Source organism: Nematolebias whitei, chromosome 7 (genome assembly GCF_014905685.2).
Source record: "Nematolebias whitei isolate Nwh7 chromosome 7, NemWhi1, whole genome shotgun sequence".
Lineage (NCBI taxonomy): Eukaryota > Metazoa > Chordata > Actinopteri > Cyprinodontiformes > Rivulidae > Nematolebias > Nematolebias whitei.
Genome location: NC_056504.1, coordinates 36,466,325 through 36,471,571, shown reverse-complemented (window position 1 = coordinate 36,471,571; position 5,247 = coordinate 36,466,325). Strand labels below are relative to the sequence as shown.

The 5,247-nt window shown below is 38.3% G+C and overlaps 1 pseudogene; it reads right to left on the bottom strand.

Annotated features, from left to right (window-relative positions):
• Window positions 1–2,752: 2,752 nt before the first annotated feature.
• LOC119412795 overlaps window positions 2,753–5,247 on the bottom strand; it is a 9,618-nt pseudogene continuing 7,123 nt past the window's right edge.

Genomic DNA, 5,247 nt, shown 5'->3' with positions numbered 1-5,247 from the left:
ACTCAGACTGACTGTTGTGAGTGGAAATATTCAAGAGGCGTTCCATGTTTTTGTTTTATAAAGGTCAAACAAAATTGAAACCGTTTTTGACATTCACTTTATTTAATGATAAAAATGCAAGAAATAAAAACCACAAGCTTAAAAAACAATAAAGACTTTGTCAAACCATGGAACGCCTCTTGAATATTTCCACTCACAACAGTCAGTCTGAGTGCTTTTTCCATTCTTACCTAATCCAAACGACAACATGTGCCCAGTTCCCATAGTAAAAGCACACGTTTTTTACACTTGTACTTTAGACTTTATAAGTGCCCGAGTGCCTAATGCAGTTTTTTCCCTCTGACATTGCATAAGCCTATCAAACAGGCAACATAAAATGTAACACGGCTCTTTAATTTAATAGACACTGCAGCAAAGGAGAACAAAAATATATTCATTAAACAGTGGAAGTAATAGAAAAGTAGAAATAAAACAAAAGACAAATCGCTGCATAATGAATTGTAATGTACTGAATTGTAATTGTAATGTAGGCTGCAAGGTATTATAATCCAAACACTTTATTTCTGTGTGCCTGGTACACCCCCTCATCCTGCTTGTCTATTTGTCTCATACTCTGTCACAAACTTGCTTGCTGTGTGCTGATGACATTCTCATGCTGAGATGTAAGGGAGTTGGATGAAACGGATTATGAACAATTTATCTGATTTCTGAGCTCATACTGATACTGCTTTATCATAGCCTAATTTTAGTTCTCTTTTATTCCATCGCCAGAAAGACATTTAAATGTAAGTGCAATACTAAAAATCCTCACTGTTGGTCTGACAACACCCCCCAGTCTGCTTTGGTCCTAGACTTCCTCATAGACAGACCCCAGGCAGTCAGAGTTGGGTACAAGGCATCAATCACCAAGTCAGTGAGCACTGGGACTCCCCAAGGGTGTGTGCTTAGCCTACTCTTGTATGCCCTCTTCACCTATGACTGCATCTCCTCGAGTAACACCTCCATCATCAAGTTCACTGATGACACAACTGTCATCGAGCTGATTTCTGCTGGATAGAAAACAGCCTACAGGAAAGAGGTGGCTCAGCTGGTGCCCTGGGGCCATGAACATAATCTGTTCTTAAATACAGAAACGATTAAGGAGATGATTATTCACCCAAGGAAGAGGAGAGACCAGCATACCCCATTACTCATCAATGAAACAGGAAGTCGGTCCTAGCAGTTCTTCCTTCAATTTTATATCGAATGGTGCTCCTATCGAGTTTGTCGATTCCTACAAATATTTGGGTATTTTGGTCAATTCACATCTCTCTTTTAAGCTCCATGTGGAAAACTTGGTAAGGAAACTGAAAGTTAAATTGAGTTTATTTTTCAGAAATAGATCCTGTCTAACTCTGAATGCTAGGAAACGTGTTGTAACTACGACTTTCCTTCCCTCCATTGACTACAGTGATATTATTTACATGAACGCCCCTACAAGCACCCTTACAGATGTTGGACGCTGTTTATCATGGTGCGCCAAGATTCGTAACTGGCTGCAACTACCGTACCCACCATTGCACCCCGTATTCATTGGTTACCTGGTCATCATTAACTTCACGCAGACTCTCCCACTGGTACATTTTCATCTTTAAATCACTTCTTGGTCTGCTGCCTTCATACATCTCCTCCTACATGTCTCTGCGTGAGTGAAGCTACAGCGTGCGCTCTCAGGACATTATTACCTGCAGTGTTCCCTCAATGTGGACTGAACTAGGCAAAAGGGCCTTCTCCTACTCTGCTTCTGTTTCCTGGAATATCTTGCAAAACCACCTTATAATCTAGCTGGGATTTTTTGTTGTTGTTGTTCGTTTAATTTTTTAATGCCATTTTCTTTCACTTGTTTTTCTCGGTTTGTATGCTTCCTTTTATGATTGTTTACTGCTGTTCACTGTTGTCATCACTCTTTGTTAAAATCAGGTCTCTCTTGTAAACGAGTTCCCGAGGCGCACTGGGATTAAACTGTATAAAAAAAGGTTGAATGAATGAATGGGGCTCAAGTAGAAAGGGTGTAGACAAAAACTACACCACTCAGGACGTGAAGGCTCTTCTACGAGTCAAACTAGAACAATCCATCTGTGGATCTACCACCATTACAGGATATTTACAACGGGAGTGCAAAACTTCATCAAAGACTGCTCTCACCCACAGCACACTGTTCACACTCCTGTCGTTTGAACAACTACAGGAGTGTGAAAGCAAGAATCACCAGACTAAAAAGTAGCTTTTACCCACAGGCCTTTAAGCTGCTGAATCAGCACTGACTGAATATCTTTACTGAGTATTTGCTCATATTCACTGAGTATTTGCACATAGCCTCAGCACATGTGTCCTTACAGTTTTATTTACTTGTTTGGCTTCATTTATTTATTTATTTCCAAGTCTATGAAAGGACCTTGCAAGGAGATTTTCATTGCCACTTGTAACCACTGCATTTTTACTATGCATGCGACATTAAAATTGTTGAATCTTGAATCTTGAAAAATGGCATTGGGTATAAAAGAGAATAAAATAACACCAGAATTCATTCTGGGAATGTTTATTTGAAGAGGATTTGATCAGGAAAATTGGTTGCAGAAGCATAAAGTGGAGCTATTTTTGTTGCAACTGGTGATGCTTTTTATGAACTGTTAGAAGAAAATAACAGTTCATAACAATACAGAAATGAGAATATAGGTTTATATGTTTTGTTTCTTTAGTTTTATAATAGATTTCACAAATTGGCTTTACTAATCGAGTTGATCCATGTGATGTAGTAGTCTCAACAAGTAAAGACAGTGGACTTCTGAGGTGTGTTGCATCCCATATAGGCACAAAACTGGCTATCCTGTGGGCATACTGTGTTGTTGACTTTGCAGCTTAGCGGTCCACCGAAGTCACCCTAAAATAAAATAATGATTGAAACCTGCACAACCACACGCAGTTTGTTCATAGATTTATTCCTGGAGTTTTTCTTGTTCATTGGAATAAAACAACAACAACAACAGAGAAATGGAACTGTAATTTCTTTGGTTTCTGTTCACTGACTTGTAACATGAAACAATCATGATTCAGTCTCGAGATGTGCAGGGCTCTCGTCTCAAGTAAACCGAAGAAGCCTCTCACCACTCTACAAAACTGCCACACATCTGCAACATGCTATGGTTGAGGAACACAACGTCAGAGCTGGATTTCCTGATTTAGTAAGACTGGTGTCCACCTTAGATGCACTAAGATTCACCTGTTGGTATCATAGGCTGCATCAAGAAAATAATAAAAATGAAAAATTGTGACTTTCACTGTCGGGTCTAGCCTTTATTTGTTTAGATACAGGCAAATGTGCAAAAATATTAGGAGAATCTTGATCTCTTCTTTGATTACTAACAGATTTTTGCAAAAAAAATTGCCCTAAAAGAAGCAAAAATGAAGTAATGGAAACAGAAAGTAACAAACATTTTATGTAGTGCTGTTCAGTATTCAAGAGAAATGTTCTTTGGACAAAGTATGCAATTATGTCTTAGTGCATTTAAGATAACTCCCACAAATAAAATTGTTATTCTGTAAATAGACTTCATGTGGGGACCTTTAAATAACTAATAGCTAGGTGCATTTTAAACTTTGAAACATATTTTTTTTATTTTAATTTGTAAAGCATTCATCATTAAGTTTAGGAAATACATGAAATTGCATCATTCTGCAGATTGATCCCCATGAAATGTTTCAATGTACTGTATGTCAGTGTTGTGTTTTTCATGATCCATTAGTATTTTAAAGCACAGTACTATACTAAACTAAATTATTGGGTGCACGTGTGAACAGATTTACATTCTAGTGACAGACTAAATACATTTTTATCAGAAAGATTTCAATTAGATTTGATTGGCAAGACATTAATATGTAAAATTACTCACATTGCAACCAGACTGAGTGCCTCTGCCTACACATATCATGCTGATTTTAACTACTTCACCACCAGCCAGAACTGGTGCAGGTCTGGTGGTCCATTATGGGAAGGTATGATTGCATTATGTGGTTAAACATGCTTCCACTAGCTGAAAGAACAAATGGTAAATGGACTGCACTTATATAGAACCTCATCAAGATACTCAAAGAACTTTACACTACAATCTGTGCCCTTACTTACCCATTCATACAACACTCTACTAGATCTATACAATAACTAATCAGTGCTTTATCACATTCATATACCGATGGGGCACACATCGGAGGCAATAAGGGGTTCAGTGTCTTACCCAGGGACACTTCGACATGTGAATGCTGGTGGAATCGAACCCTCAACTCTTGCATTGGAGGACGACTGCTCTAACTACTCAGCCACAGCAAACAAAAGACTTGCAGGATAAGACATGGAACCTTGAGTTAGTCTTAATAATCCTTAGTTAGATGTTTGAGTTGGTTTACATAATGTTCATATAGTCTGTGATGTAGCAGGGGTGGTTATGAGGCGAGATATTACCAATTTTTGACCAATTAACAGGACTTATGTAGGAATTTACAGAAACGGCAGAAGACAGCTGCAGCAGAGTAATGTCATTGCTAAGGATAGAACATGAGTCTTTAATTAATTAGTGTTGTTGCCAAGGCATCACTAAATTAAATTGGAAGATCATCACCAGAAACATGATGAGCAAAAACAACCTTGACATTTTTAAAGAAACAAACATGTGGCAGTGAAGCTGTAGTAAGACTGACCCAGAAGAAATGCTGTCCATATTCCACTCAGGGTGGTTATAAACACTTTGGACACTTCTGAATTGAACTGTTTCATGGCAATAGTGCAGTTGAACATCTCAAGGGCCACCCACATGGAGCTGTAGCTATTTTGGGAGTCAGTGTTAGTTTATTTTCTTTTGCAGTGAGACAAGGAGAGTAAGACACAGCCACAGAGAACAACAATATGACAAATATCTATGACATTTAGTTACAATAGATCAAAGTGTGCAAACGTGTCCGTGTTAACCATGTACGCTGTGAGCAGCAGTCAAAACCCAGTCTTCATGTATCAGAGTTCCTCCACAAAAATGTTGACAAGAGCCATCGTGATATTCCTGAAGAGAACCCTACAGTAAAGTTGATAGTTTATATTTCTCACTCACACATCATATTGGTGCAAAATTGCAAGTCAGAATAGCTACACACACCATAACACAAGTGTTGCTTTGACATGAAAGGGCAGGAACCTTGTATTTCCAAATGCACAACTTTATA